Source organism: Coffea arabica, chromosome 10c (genome assembly GCF_036785885.1).
Source record: "Coffea arabica cultivar ET-39 chromosome 10c, Coffea Arabica ET-39 HiFi, whole genome shotgun sequence".
In the NCBI taxonomy this organism is placed as follows: domain Eukaryota; kingdom Viridiplantae; phylum Streptophyta; class Magnoliopsida; order Gentianales; family Rubiaceae; genus Coffea; species Coffea arabica.
In genome coordinates this window covers 34,402,780-34,419,202 of record NC_092329.1, presented here as the reverse complement: position 1 = coordinate 34,419,202, position 16,423 = coordinate 34,402,780, and positions in this window count along the sequence as shown.

Here is a 16,423-nt window from a genome sequence, read left to right as displayed (position 1 = left end):
ACAGTTGTTGTTCATCCTTTAAGCTTCGATTTGGCATCTCATACGCCTTAATCCGATATTCGTAGCTCAACTTATGGGTAAACTAGAAATGAGTATCAAATCTGCCGTTTCCGTTTCCGTCCGTCATATTTACGTGCGCGCGTGTCGTTTTACCGTTTTGCTTGTTTTGGGCATGTTAGTGGCCGTTTGTGATAAAATCTTCTATTTCAGACAGCGGTGAGCTAGGCGGAGCCGGTGGGGCCCACTACTAGCGAACGCGCGAAGCGATTTTGCTTTCGTACTACTTTCGGTATTTTGAGTAAGTATTCAGGCCAGTTTGATGTGTTTTCTTTGCTAAGTGTTTGAGATATGTGAAAAGGGTACTTAGGCGAGGGTGTACTTTATCGCATTCGACCTAAACCCTAATTTGAATGTATAATTGTACTTGGCATATGTATATGAACCTTTTGGAACCAAAACCCTTGAGCTTGTGGCTCGGGGCGACTTTCGAGTAAAGTTTTGTGAAGTTTGTGAGTTCGTGGGCCCGATCTAAGACCTGTTTGGACTATTCGAGCCGGTTAGGGTTTGGTCGAAGTCAGTCCAACTTGGTCTGAGGTCACCAAGTTTGTAGGTTCATGTTATGAACCAATTTTGTGAATCCGGTTCACCGAGAAGGTGACCAAGTTTGTGACCCAAGCTTGTGACTCAAGCTCAAGTTTGTGATTTCGTTCGCCCGGGCAAGTTTGTGAGGTGACTGGCCAGTGAGGGTGATAAGGTGTCGGTGGGTGTACAAGTGAAGTTCTACGGACTATTATTTGCGGTCGACGGAGTGTCGGCAGGAGATCATACATGGCACATGAATTGGCTTTGGAGCCACCCCGTATCCTTATTATATGATGTTGTTCTTTTCTGCTTTTGCTTTACTCTTATTGGGTATTTGTTGCTACGTGAATTTATGCTTTCGCCCCTGTTTACTTACTAAGCATATAGCTTACCCCTTTCCTTTTGTTTTCCTTAGCAGGGGCCGACGCGGGGACTTTTGGCTCGTATGCTAGTATAGTTAGATTGGCTTGTAATAGTTGAACAGTTAGGATGGTTGTTTTTGTTTTGGTGGTTTGTATAAGGACCCTTCTTAGGGTCTATCTTCTGCTGGTTGTGGTTGTAGTATATTAGAGTGGTTTGACTCGAGACTTTTGAAGATGTAAATATAACTTTTGGGATTGTATATATTGTATATAGTGCTCTTTCGATCTATCTCGTTTGATTGCTTTAAGTTTTGAGTCCTGGCGCGAGCTAGGCAGGCGGCCCGCCGATACTCTTGGGTTCGCCCTTGGGAGAAGTGGGGTCGTCACAGTTGGTATCAGAGCTTAGGCTTCAGATCTCTGTAGTGTATCCTAGGCATGAAGTTTTGGATGCCGGACTGTGGGATACTTGGCTATTAAGGTAAATATTGAATGCTAAGATTTTGATATTGACTTTTGTAATGTTTCCATAAGGCAAAGTGGGGATTGAGTTGATTGCACTTGGAGATGGCCAGTCCCAGTGTGAATCGATTTGGTTCTTACTTAATATTGAAGTTAGCTATTTGGACCTATTCTTTAGGTTTGCACCCTAGGGCCGCCGGGGCGGTGCTAGTGGATTAGGTAGGTTCCGTAGGGGAGGCGCGTAGGGCCGTTGATGGGATTTCCTTTTGAATATCTGATATGTTTATTTTGTTATATCTGCCATGTTTATTTTGTTATAACCAGTATGCCTGGTTTCTTTTGTTACCCGGTGATTGACTACATTTTGGAGCCGGAGTGCTCGTGTATATTGGATTTTGTACCGACTGGAGGTCGGGTAATGTGTAAATCTTTTGGTGTTACTTTGTAAATATGTGTATATATTTGAATAAAATTTTGAACTTATCTTTTGTGTGTCTTTTGTGCGTAAGTTTTGTGTCTCTTCTTTTGCTCATGGTCTGGATAATAAGCATACGTATTGTTCCGAATTATAGACTTGTACACTAGATGGCCTCCGGTACTCGAGGTGGAGGTAGAGGGCGAGGACGAGGCCCTGAAATGGAACATGAACACGAGCCAGACCAAGTAGCTACAGCCATCCAGCGAATGGCTGACTTGATGGAGCGTATGATTGACCAACAGGCTCAGGGCCACGGGAATGCTGTTGGAAACCCTGGACATAATCCGGGACATAATCATGAGGGCGAGGACCGTGCCTTAGAACGGTTCCAAAAGTTTGCACCTCCTAAGTTCATAGGAGGACCTAATCCTGATTTAGCAGAAACCTGGATGGACCGTATGCTCGATATATTTGCCGCGCTTAGGTATTCGGAGGAGCGGCAGATATCTTTTGCTATTTTCCAGTTTGAGGGGGCCGCTCGAGCCTGGTGGAATGTGATCAGAGCCAAGTGGGAGCGGGAACAGACCCCCTGGACATGGATTAACTTTACGCGAGAGTTTAATGAAAAATATTTACCACCCATCGTACAAGAGAAACGGGAAGATGATTTTATCCGTTTGCGTCAAGGGACACTGAGTGTAGCGGAGTACGAGACCCAGTTCACAAAGCTCTCCCGTTTTGCCCCGAAATTGGTGCTAACGGAGCGAAAACGAATCCGCCGCTTCGTTCAAGGTTTAAATGTGGAGATCCAGGAGGCACTGGCAGCTGCTCAGTTGGACACGTTTGGCCAGGCACTAGAAAAGGCACAGCGGATTGAGACAGCTAGGGGACAGGTAAAATCCTTTCATGAGAGGAAACGAAGACAACCTGATTCGAGCCATTTTGTGACTGGACAGAGCTCGCAAAGTGAGTTACCTTCTAAGAAGAGTCATGGAACAGATGGTCCCCGACCCGCAGGAACCCTAAACCAGGGTAATTATGGAAGAGGTCGAGTAGGGCAAGAGCCCCAGAGGAGTGCCCAGCGTGGAGGGCCAAGTGCAGGCGTTAAGCCAATCTGTGGTTTCTGTGGGGCCAATCACACTGACGAAAACTGTTGGAAGAACAGTTCGATCCGAAGATGCTATAAGTGTGGTAGTGCAGAACATCTGATCGCCCAGTGCCCTAAGTCAAAAAGCCCAGTGCCCTAAGTCAAAAAAGGAGAAACCTAAGCCACCGACTGAAGGGACTACAGCTAAGCCGTCAAATGCAGGGGAAAATCGACCCAAAGGGCCATCCAGAGTCTATGCAATGGGTCAACCGGAAGTGACTAATCCTTCGGCAGGTTTCGAAGGTACGCTTTGACCAACGAATTAATTTCGAGGACGAAATTGTCCTAAGTGGGGGAGATTGTGAGGCCCCAGTCCGATCGTAAGTCGATATTAGGGTTATTTGATATTCGGTATAGAAAAATCAGGGTTTTATGGCTAGAAAGGAAACCCTAATTCGATTAAGTTTGGAAATCCTAGTTTACGTATTATTATTATAAGGTTCAAGCTATAATTTATATTCGGTATTCTAGTGTGTGCCTTGACGTAAGTAAATATAGGATTTGTTTTAATTACAAAGGTTTAGTAAGTTTGAATGATTAGCAAACCTCTAGTGTTGCAATATTAGAAAGTTTAAGTGGAGTTTTAGTTATCGCCCGTTTTTTTTTCCGCATTTTCTTTATTAGAAAATCTCCAGGATAATTTTCATGAGTAAATATGGGTTTTAGATGATTTTCAAGTATCGGTTAGCTTTTGAGAAAATAAGAACGTATATTGGACGTGGGACCCACTAGTGTGAAAAGTTCGGAAAAATTCGGCCAATTAAGTTAAGTTCCGGATACTGTGAAAAATTTATCGGGTGTTAATGGATAAGTAAAGGAGTGTGAGGTGATTGATGTGAGAGGTGACCAAAGGATTGAATTGCATTTAATGAAGTGACAAGTGTCACTATCTCATTGGTTGGACTTTGTCTCCAACTATTCACCTTTTTGACTTTTCTTACCAAGTGAATAAATATCTCAAAAATCACCAAAAATTCATACTTTTCCTCTCCATTGTGGCCGAATCTCTTGAGTAACAAAAGGAAGAAAACTCTTCAAGATTTTGGGTTCAATCTTGCTTCAATCAACTTACTCAACCATCCAACCTTGATTCCACTCCATAAAACCTCTCTATTTGGTGTTAGTAAGTGCTTTGGTGAAGTTTTTTGGAAGAGCTAAGGTGTCCAACATCTTCCCCTCTCTTGTTTACTTGGTAAGTGAAGCTTAAACTTCCACCTACACCTATTGATGCTTAAGATATGATTAGTAGTGATTAAAGTGCTGAAATTTCTGGTTTTATCTTGGTTTGAAGTGATTTGGTGAAGTTTTAATTTTATTGATGATTTTTCTGGTTTAATTGGATTATGGTGTTGTGGTTGTTTATGATGTTTGATAATGAGGGGTTATGACTCTAGTGGATGGAAATGATTGATATTTGCAACCAATTTTGGATTTGGAATAAATTTTGGAAAGTTAGGGTTCATGAAGCTACATTCTACCCGAATTTATTGCACCTTGTTAGAGGCCGATTTGGCCTTGGCCTAAAACATGAAAGTTGTAGGTATTGATGTGTTTGAGGTGCCTGCAAAATTTCAGGTCATTTGGATTAGTGTAGAGTGAGTTATGTCGGAATTACTGTAGCTGTTCTGCTTTGATCAGAATGCGAAAACTGCGTTGGTATTTGGCTATTTTGGCTTGAATCACTTTGGATTTGGATGTTGGTGTCTTCTGATGAAATGTAGCTGGATGTCTTAGCTATCATATGCCTTTGGAATTTCGGCATTTGGACTTGTATAGACTGAGTTATACCGATTACAGTTTTGTGTGTTTTGCAGACCTGTTTTGGTAATTCTGGTTTAGTATTTTGCATATTTGACCTAGTTGTGTTAGGATTTGGACTGAGTGACCTTCTACAGTATTGTAGCCCTGTTTCCTAGCTTCGAAACGGTGGGTCTTACACCCCCATCCGATAACTGTAGTGAATTTGGTGCCATTACCGCATATTAAGGTCAAATACGGTTTGTGATCCTGTTTTGCAATTCTGGTATAGTGTCTTGCATTTTTGACCTTGTTACATTCAAAATTGGACAAAGCTTCCTTCTTCAACATTGTATCCCCTTAAGTCCTGGATATCCCTGTAAATTTTCAGGTTAAACGGATTAGTATATCCTGAGCTATAAACGAAATACTCAGACCTGTTTTGACCAGCAAATTCTGTTACGTTTTTGGAAAGTTTACGACTGGAACTTTGGCTTCACATTTGACTGGGTTACAAGCTGTTTGGGCTTGCGACCAAAACACCAAACTTATAGCCTTATATTAGAGCTTTCTATCGCCCTTGGAATTTCATGAATCGGATTTATAAAACCTGAGATATAGCCGAGCAAATAAGGCCTGGCCGTGAAGATGACCATTTTCTGGTCAGATCTGTTTTGGTCCTGATGACCAATTTCCGTTCCGAATTTGGATTGCCGACCTTCATGAAAGTTGTTCCATTTGGAATGAACTATCTGACTGCCAATTTTCAGCTCTTTTGACCATGTGTAGCATAGAAAACAGTTCGCACTCAAAACTGACCATTTGTGCATTGGCCAGATTTCGTAAGTGATTGTGTTTGGTTCATTTGGGACTGAAGCCTCCAGTTTCAGTTCTGGATGTCTTCATAACAGTTGTTGTTCATCCTTTAAGCTTCGATTTGGCATCTCATACGCCTTAATCCGATATTCGTAACTCAACTTATGGGTAAACTTGAAATTTGTATCAAATCTGCCGTTTCCGTTTCCGTCCGTCATATTTACGTGCGCGCGTGTCGTTTTACCGTTTTGCTTGTTTTGGGCATGTTAGTGGCCGTTTGTGATAAAATCTTCTATTTCAGACAGCGGTGAGCTAGGCGGAGCCGGTGGGGCCCACTACTAGCGAACGCGCGAAGCGATTTTGCTTTCGTACTACTTTCGGTATTTTGAGTAAGTATTCAGGCCAGTTTGATGTGTTTTCTTTGCTAAGTGTTTGAGATATGTGAAAAGGGTACTTAGGCGAGGGTGTACTTTATCGCACTCGACCTAAACCCTAATTTGAATGTATAATTGTACTTGGCATATGTATATGAACCTTTTGGAACCAAAACCCTTGAGCTTGTGGCTCGGGGCGACTTTCGAGTAAAGTTTTGTGAAGTTTGTGAAGTTTGTGAGTTCGTGGGCCCGATCTAAGACCTGTTTGGACTATTCGAGCCGGTTAGGGCTTGGTCGAAGTCAGTCCAACTTGGTCTGAGGTCACCAAGTTTGTAGGTTCATGTTATGAACCAATTTTGTGAATCCGGTTCACCGAGAAGGTGACCAAGTTTGTGACCCAAGCTTGTGACTCAAGCTCAAGTTTGTGATTTCGTTCGCCCGGGCAAGTTTGTGAGGTGACTGGCCAGTGAGGGTGATAAGGTGTCGGTGGGTGTACAAGTGAAGTTCTACGGACTATTATTTGCGGTCGACGGAGTGTCGGCAGGAGATCATACATGGCACATGAATTGGCTTTGGAGCCACCCCGTATCCTTATTATATGATGTTGTTCTTTTCTGCTTTTGCTTTACTCTTATTGGGTATTTGTTGCTACGTGAATTTATGCTTTCGCCCCTGTTTACTTACTAAGCATATAGCTTACCCCTTTCCTTTTGTTTTCCTTAGCAGGGGCCGACGCGGGGACTTTTGGCTCGTATGCTAGTATAGTTAGATTGGCTTGTAATAGTTGAACAGTTAGGATGGTTGTTTTTGTTTTGGTGGTTTGTATAAGGACCCTTCTTAGGGTCTATCTTCTGCTGGTTGTGGTTGTAGTATATTAGAGTGGTTTGACTCGAGACTTTTGAAGATGTAAATATAACTTTTGGGATTGTATATATTGTATATAGTGCTCTTTCGATCAATCTCGATTGATTGCTTTAAGTTTTGAGTCCTGGCGCGAGCTAGGCAGGCGGCCCGCCGATACTCTTGGGTTCGCCCTTGGGAGAAGTGGGGTCGTCACACCTTCCCTCGTGCCTCATGTGCTTAAAAAGAAGGGTGAGGCTGACTCTAACCTAGGAAAATGCTAATATGGATGCATGAGGTTGGGATTCACTAATGCGACTAGACTCGATAAGGCTTAAAAGGTCCCCAAACCTTCAGACCTAAGGGAATGGGTCATCAATCCCAAGACACTCGGTCGGTGGCTCGAGCGGTCCCCTAGGTATTGCTATGGGCGCAACGCACACCATCCACATACCTAGAGAAACCATTCCTAGTCCTACAAGGCGGTGTGGGAAAGAGCCCACGAAAATAAAACAAAATGGGATAACAACAAATAAACGTGCACGTATGAAGTGTTCCCTATTTTGAGGGAAGGGGTTGAGAACCACGCGAGGCTCTAAAGGTGACACACCCCCCCCCAAATGCAATGCAAGCGCGTGATAAACAAGTAAACATCCAATCAACCAATCATACATTCGTGAGCGAGGGAGTAGTTTGGGACGCGAGAAATGCAAAATCCTAAAAAAGGAAAAAATGCAACCCTAAAACACCCAAATGTGATATATGAAAAGGTTAAAAGAAGAAAAAGGTTGATTAAATCAAATTTGCTCGGACTCTCGAATATTCCCCAGTGGAGTCGCCAACTGTCGCGCCCCATTTTTGAATAAATAAATAAATGGTTTTAAAATGTATTTTTTGATTCAATTTGTGATTGGAAAATGAATTGTGATTTAAAAGAAAAATGGGTCTAAATGGGGTTTTGAGAATGCGACGATTTGACCCAAAATTATAGTTTAAAAAGGGTTTTTTGAAATAAAAAATCGGAGTCGCCACTTGGTAATGAGTTAAGGTGTACCAAGTCACGTGAGTTTGAAAAAGTAATAAAAGACAATAAATATGTAAATGAAAATGTGCACGTGAGTGGGCAAGGCACGGTATGTGAAATGATAATATGAAGTGCATGTGTGCAAGTGATGATAAAAGTGTTCGTGTGCAAGTGAAGAAACATAAAGGTGCATGTGTGCAAAATGGGAGGAAAAATAAAAGTGTGAGGAGGGTATAAAATGGTAGAGTGGATTTAAAAATGCATGAGCCTAGGGAATTCATGCATATTGGGTACGGGGAGACCTAAATCGTGACTCAATTTGCCCTTTTATAGAGGGAATACAAGCGTGCTAAGGCTTAGAAAAAGCCACACTCGTCTATATCACATATTTAAGGGGACTCTAATGCAAATGAACCCTATAACTAGCATGAAATGCAAAAATCCTAAAATGGAGGGAAAAGGGGTTCGAGGGGCATGCAAAATGATAAAACTAAAAAGAATGCATGACATGTAATGAACATGCAAACATGTACTAACGAGGGGAAATCCCTAAGGGTCTAGCGTTGGACTAGCCCATTCTATGAATTCCGACTAGCGTTGGACTAGCGGAAACGTACATTCATCCATCACATTCATTCATGGCTATGGAAAGCGAGTAGACATGCCAAACACTCATAAACACATAGCACATAACATTTAGCATGCTCGACTAGATGCAAGGCCCTAACAAAGCAAATTAACACGTAGCAACTAAGCATGCAAGACACATAAGACAATTAAAGCCCTAACTATTACATTTGCTAGCTAGGCACATGTCTTCACTAGGTCTTCATCGAATGCTCCTCCAAGCCCTATCTATTACAAGCCAAGAGGTGTACACATACCCCATTAAAGAATAACTTAATGAAAATGAAAGTAAATGACATAAATGAAAGGAATTAAGGAAAGGCTAGGAAAGCAAAGTAGACATGCAATTCTCACTTAGCACGTTGGATCACATAGGAGAGACACAAAGAGGGATAAAAGAAATTATACCGCCCCCTTGAATGATGTCCAAATGAAAGAAAAATGGCTTCAAAACAATAAAAAAGGTCAAGGTACCACTTTAATTGAGAAAAACTAAAAGAAATGCGCGAATACAAACTCACTTGATCATAAAGCCCCTAAAGTCACAAATTAAATGCAATTAAATAAAATATGGCAATTAATTAAAGCAAACAAGCAATGAAGTTGCAAAAAAATCAAAACTGCGAAGGATCAAATTGATGAAATTATTCAATTGGTTGGGTCATAGTGAAGCAAAGGGAAACTTGGGGGGTTGGAATGTAATTTTTCTGGAAAATATTCATGCAATCTTCATGCAAGCTACGTAGACAAAGAGCTTCTGCAACCATTTCTATTAAGCTTCAATCAACGAGAATAAAACTGCTGCACTTTGCTTTCAAACTAACTCTAATTTTTGATTCAAATACACAACCTTGAATAGATATTTTCCAACCCAACATCATAACTTTAAGCCAAGTAACAGGCTACATAATGATCACAATCCAAATGACCAGAAAACATGAAAATATATCATACCAAACTTCTAAAATTTATGCAGAAATGGTTTCGGCAGCTTGCTTGTTTGCTTTTCAGCAAAGTGTTCAATCATGATCCAAACATGCAAATATGCAGACTCAACGTCCAACCTTCCATTGATTCCCTCCAACACAAGATCAAACATGAAACTGAAGTGCAAAACTTAACCAGCAACCAAGGGAAACGAAACGCGGCAGAGAAAAGACAGAAAAAATGCAGCAGCTTTTGCTTGCTGTGTTTTTGAAAGGAGGAACTTTTAAATAACTTGGAAACTTCAGCAATTCATACCATGAGTTTCCAACAAACTTTCAGTTTCAAAATGCATCAGAAATGATCTACATTCACACTAAACTCTGACCCAAACAAATCAGGAAAACAAGTCGCAAACTTCTGCATTTTCTAATTACAACATTGCCGCTGCTTTATCAAGAAAAGCAGAAAATTTTACAGCCCAAGATTCACTATGCACACCTAGACAAGCAAACAAGGGATTTCGGGGATAGAGAGGGGCCAAAACATGCATTTCCCGAACACTTCACGGAGCCCAGGCGAGGAGTTTATGCAAAGAAACATAGAAAATGAGTAAATGTAGCTTAAACATTCCCCAGGAGATGCAACAAGGGAAACCTTAATGCGTGCAGGTGCAGATCCAGGTCATCACAAGAGGTTTGCAAGCAAGGGAAGTCACAGAAAATTCTATCATCACAAGCATGCCAGCTTCGGCAAGATTTTTCTGCATTTTTTCTGGGCTTCATCACCAGGCAAGCAGGCCACACAAATCAGTTTCTATACTAGCAAAAGATGTATCTTGCGTCTATTACTACCCAGAAACCAGCATAAAAGAGAGGTACACAAATCCACAGAAAAGGAAATGATCAACGAGGGCGGCAAGAAGAATCCCAATTGTTAAATGACATACTGTCTCTTTGGTTTTTCTCTCATTCCTTACACGAACACCAACCACAGAACCAACCTATGTCATGACCTGATAGGGAAATAAACCTCTAGCCTCAAACCAGTCTAAACTTGCGAGATCCTCTACACCCTTAGCCAAATTCAAGAACCCAACAGACCCATAGCAACGGATGTAACGCACAGAAACTCATACATTTTTCTTGTTTGATATAAACCAAAGTAACCGAGGAACAAACAGATAAGAAGATGTTACCTTTAGCCTTTTGAATAGCAAATAGAGGCCTGAAAAGGTCGAAAGAAAGGATCTTTGCTCGGTTGAAAGCCTCCTGCCGGACGGATTCCTTTTTCACCTCAGCTTCTCCCGTTACTCAGTCTCCTGCGAAGTTCATCTTCTCCAGCCCGTCGCTTTTCTCTCCGTCGTTCCCAGACCTCTCCTTCTAGCTTTTCTTTCTACCCGTGACTTCCCTCCATCTCTTCTCACAGCTTTTCCCTCAGTTTTCTGGCTCTCCGCCGCCTCCCCTCTCTAGCCTCGCTCTCCAAACTCTCGGTTCTTGTTTCTCAACTGCCAACCTAAAACCTCCGTAGCCTTTTTCTTTCTACAGCCGTCAACTGCCCCTTCCAACCTTGCTTTCTCTCGCTCTCTCTCTCGCTTCTCAGTTTTTCTTAGCCGTCCACTCCCGAAATCTCCCCTTGATGTTTTCTATATTCCGGATCCCCTCTCCTCTTGCGGCTGTGGTTTCTCTTTCCTTTTATATGCAGCTAGCCAACCTTAAAACCCTCCATTCAATGGTTGTAGATCATCTTCACTTAAGCCTTCTCCCCTTGGCCCTTCGATTGGTAATCCGCGACTGTCCTTTGCAAGCTGCGTTTCCGCAGCTTGCATGTAAAACCTTTTTTTTTTTTAATAATTTAACAAAAACAAAAATAAAACTAAATAATAATAACTAATTAACAGAATTGACAAAAACCAAGTAATAATAATAATAATAACAATGAAAACAATTTAAAAAATCTAAACAACTAAAAACAACAAAAATCGCCATTTTTCAATCTTTTCTTTCATTTTTCATTTTTCATCATTTTTCACTTTTTCTTTTCTTTTTCTTTAAGAAAACATTGTATTAAAACAACTCAACATATTTTCTTGAATATTTTTCCTTCTTTTTTCCTTTTTTCTAGAAATTCTACGCTAAAAACTTACAAATAAAAATAATAAAATAAAAACTAAAAAAACTAAAAACTAAAAAGTGAATAAAACTTAACACGACAAATAAAAATTAAGACAAAAAAGTAAATGCAAATTACACTAAAATTTTGGTGTCTCCAGTTTGCCCCTCTTTGTCTGAGTTTTGGAAAAACTTGAGACAAAGAAATAGACACCAAATACTTACCTGCATTATTCGGCTGCAAAGTGATTCCAATGAACAGGAATTCTCAAACGGGACTGACCCGAACATGAATTTAAAATGGGACTGACCCGAACAAGTTTGAATAATCATGGGACTGACCCGAATAAAATGAAAATCATGGGACTGACCCGAACAAAATGAAAATCATGGGACTGACCCGAATAAGCTTTTAATCATGGGACTGGCCCGAATAAGCTTTTAATCATGGGACTGACTCGAATAAGCTTTAAATCATGGGACTGGCCCGAATAAGCTTTTAATCATGGGACTGGCCCGAATAAGCTTTTAATCATGGGAATGGCCCGAATAAACTTTTAATCATGGGACTGACCCGAATAAGCTTTAAATCATGACTCCACTGGGGAAGTTTAAACAATGAATTGAGTTTTTACCTCGGGGTAGTTCAAATTTTGTACCAAGAGGGAGATTTGATCTCTGTGGCTGAAATGATAGCTGATGTTGTTTCTTATGATCATGCTTTGCCAATAACATTATCACTACGTTTTTGCTTGCTGTGGAGCTTTTCTGACATAGATTTAGGTGCGAAAAGGAAAGTGGCTGCTTTTGTTTGTAAATGCAACGTTCCTGCAAGAAAAGAAGAAATAATGGACTTGCCACCATCATTTGATCCAATTTGCCTTGAGAATCGCGTAAACATGAGTCTTGTGATGCTTTTGCTAACTTTTGCTGTGGCATCTGACTTGGTTGGATTTGTCACTTTCACTTTTCTGCTTTTCCCAAATTGACCGGGTATGCATTTTGCCATATTATGAAGCTTGTGTAACTGGCTTTATTGAACCTTAACCCTTTTCAAAAAATGACTGAATCCAAGTATGCTTCGAATAAACCACAGGGATTGTTATTCACCAAAATTCAGTGACCAAGAATGAGGTATGCAAGGTAACTTCATATGTCATGCAGGAATGAATATGCACAAGAATACAAACGTAACCATCTGTGTTTAAAGCCTACAAAATGCCATGAATGCAAGCAATTTGGAAAAATGAGCTTCCTAAAAAATGTATTTTGTAAAAGAATATTTTACAAAAATGACACAGCTTTTGGCCAACAGATGTCATGTTCAAATCTCTGGACATCTTTATTCTGGGATCCAACATTGGTAGAAGGATGACAAAAATTAGGAGAAATCCAAATGAACCAGGTCGCCAGCCGTTCCTCCTCGTGCTCGCTTGCTGCAAAAACCCTACCTTGGCGCCCTTTCGGGTTTTCACCAAGGTTGCCCCCACTCTTTTCTGTTTTGTTTTGTTTTTTTTTCGTGTTTTTCTCTTTTCTTTCTTTTCCTCATTTTCTTTTGAGGTGTCCTTTCGGGTTTTCATCTAAGGAAGCAAATGGAAGAGCTCAACCATGATCGACTCAGAAATGTAGGTTGAAAAATTGCTGACATCAGTAAAATGCGCTTCCCTTATAGACTTAAACGAAGGCATCATGGACATCACTTGTTAGTTGATTAGCAAACTTCCCAACAGAAATACAACAAGTGACGAAAGCCAGGACTTTGGGCTTTTGTAATGAGGTCAGGTGGGGTGTTTTCAAGAAAAGTTGAGGCTTGAAAGCAATTTGTGCTTATGAGAGGTGAAATAACCTGAGAGTGCATCATTTTGAAATTATCTCCAATTTCTGAACAAAACCGAGGAAATTTGCCCCAGTCTGATTGGATTTTTCTTTCTTTGCATTTTCATTGCATATTTCTCACTTTTGCAGTTTTCTTCAAAACTAAATTTGCTCCAGTGTGGGGTTCCTTCTTTTCCATTTTTTCTTCTTCTTTTTCCTTTTTCTTTTTTTCAAAAATAAATTTTCCCCAGTGTAGGGCTTTCCCTTTCTGATCATCTCTTTTCAAAATGAATTTGCCCCAGTGTGGGGTTTGCAATCCTCAGGGGCTGCCAAACGAAAAAAAAAATTTATTGTTCTGATAGCTCAAAAGGGACGACTAGGGATGAAATGTTTTGATTGGAAAGGAAGATGGCCTGACTTTTGCCTCGTCTCTTACATGATTTCCTAGAAGGAATTTGCATAATCAAGATAAAGAATTTCTTACACATGTCTGAGTTGATAGGTTGAGAGAATGTCTGTCTATCCATGAATGCCCCGCCAGGTAATACCTTTTTAAACACCCAACGAGCTTTGCCAATTTGAAGCAAATTTGCCTTCGACTTCATCTTTCATTACTTTAGCACTTTGTTCCCTTCTTCAGAAGATCGGTGGCGGCCCCTTTTATTATGAACACAGGCTATGCATTTTGACAAAATTGGTCATGGTACATAGCATTCAACTGCTTTTCATTAATCAGAATCAATCGTTGATGACACTGCTTTAACCAATCAACTTTCAGCCTGGCCGGAAAGGGATTTTCTCAAATGAAGGGATTTCTCAAATGAAGGGATTTTTCAATGAAGGGACTTTTCAATGGATGGATTTTTCAATGGTTTTCTCAATGAAAGCTTTCTCAATGAAGGGTTTTCTTATTGAAGGTTTTCTCAAGGAAGGAATTTCTCAATGAAGGCTTTCTTGAAGAAGGGATTTCTCAATGTATGGCTTCATCGGATTCCAGAACAATGATATTCAAAGGGTCACGTAATTTTATCTTTGGCCATCTTAAAGAATTAAAAAATTCAGGACAATAATCAAATAAACAAATAAAACAAATTATGCATTTCATGAAACTCCAAACTAAAGACAAAACTCAATTGCAAAAGACGCTTTCATTAAGCTATTCACATATGCAAGAAAAAGTTTTCATGAACTTTAGTAAATAACAACCCTTAGATTTACTGAAACTCCCTTCGAGAGGGAAGATATTTGGCCATCCAAATTGTGCAAAGACCCTTCAGGATTTTCAAATTTCGTCATTGGAGATGGATGCCTCGAAGGTATCCTGGTGCTTGGGAAAAGGGTTTGTACTTATACTCGGACCTTGTTCACCTTTTCCTCTTAGCACTATTTCCCCTGCCTCGATCATGTCTTGAACTTTGTGCTTAAGGGCTTTACAAGCAGCGGTTGAGTCACCAGGTGCTTCCGAATGATAGGCACAAGTAGACTGTGGATCGTATCCAGCTGGCATGCCATAAGGATAAGATGGAGGGGGAATCATGCCTATTTTGCCGGCAGCCTTCAATTGCTCATACAATTGGTCCAAAGGCCTGCCTAGGTTGGTGAAGGTCCGGGTGCGGCTTTGATTGTAGGTTTCAGTGGATTGGGGATAGCTATAGGTAGGTCTATTTGGTGGAGGGAATTGTTGATTATAGGGAGGTCGGGGTCGAACTTGTTGGGAGTTAGGTTGGGATATTTGAAAAGGGGCCATAGGCGAGTTGTTGTAGTTAGGGCGAGGTCGAGGGTGAGTGGTATTGGTATGGTAAACAGGACGAGAGCTTGAATAGTAAGGATAAGGGCTTGAGTAGGTAGGGTATTGTCGAGGTCTGGGTCTTGGAACAGGGTTTCGATTCCAGACAAAAGCAGTTTCCCCCTCTTGCTTTTTGAATTGTTGCTTCTTCCCATTACTACCTTGGCTTTGCAAGGCATCCAACTGGGATTTGAGGGCAGAGACATTAACAATTTTCCCAACTTTCACGAAGTCATCGAACTCTTCAAGCTTATTGACAATTGTGGCAAATGAGCATCCAGTCATGCGGAAAATTTCTTCAAAGTACGGCGGATCATGTGCCTTAATGAAAGTACGTATGATTTCGTCCTCCGTCATTGGTGGCTCGAGTTTTGCAGCTATTTTCCTCCATCTTTTGGCATAAGTCTTGTGATCCTCGGAGGGTTTTCTCTTTATCCCTTCCAACGTGGTTCGTGTTGGAGCCAGCTCACAATTATACTCGTATTGCCTTACAAACGCATTGGACAAGTCAAGCCAGGTCTTCGCTTCTTCGGGTTTCAGCTTGGAATACCAGTCGAGTGCATCCCCCTCCAGACTTTCTGGGAATAGCCTCAAAGGCAGATTTTCATCATCTGTTGGCCTACCCAACTTGTTGGCGAACAATCGGAGGTGTGTCTTGGGATTGCCTGTCCCATCATATTTGTTAAACTTCGGAGTTTTGAACCCCTCAGGCAATTGTGCATTTGGGAAGAGACAAAGCTCATCATAGTCCAGCACTCCTTGTTTGTTCAAACCCTGACTCCTCCTCATGAACTCATCAAAACGGTCAAGGCGTTTGAGCAGCTTTATATCAACGGGAGCGGAAGATTCCCCCATTTCTGGCTTGGTTTGAACAATATGGTCGGGTAGGAATGGCTCAGTAGCAGTGTGATCGAAAGTATGTAGCTCTGGTGGTATGTTTGAAGTAAGTTGGGGTTGTGGACCTTGCATGTAAGCAGGAAAAAATGAAGGATCAGGAGGGTAAGTGTATGGCAAATGTATGGTGGGATATGTGAAAGTTCCTTCGGTTGGAATAGGGAAAGATGGAGCAACAGTGGCTTGAATCGAAGGTATGACAAATGGCTCTGGCCCAGGCTGCCTGCCGGGCACGGGCTCGGGTTGAACTCCACTGCTGATAAGCTCATCGATTAATTTCCTCTGGGCCGCCATCTCAGTGGTCATCTCACCGAACTTAGTGAGCATCTCAGTCAACTGAACCCCCAAACTTGTGGTCTCAGGCTGGGCGGTAGTAACAAACCTGTCTGATGGTTCTGGTTGCGGACTCATGTTTACACGACTCCTCTGAGCTTGACTACGGGATCGTGTTATCATGGGGCTTCGACGAGAAGCTATGTTTAAATATTACCTGAGAATTTTGAAAGG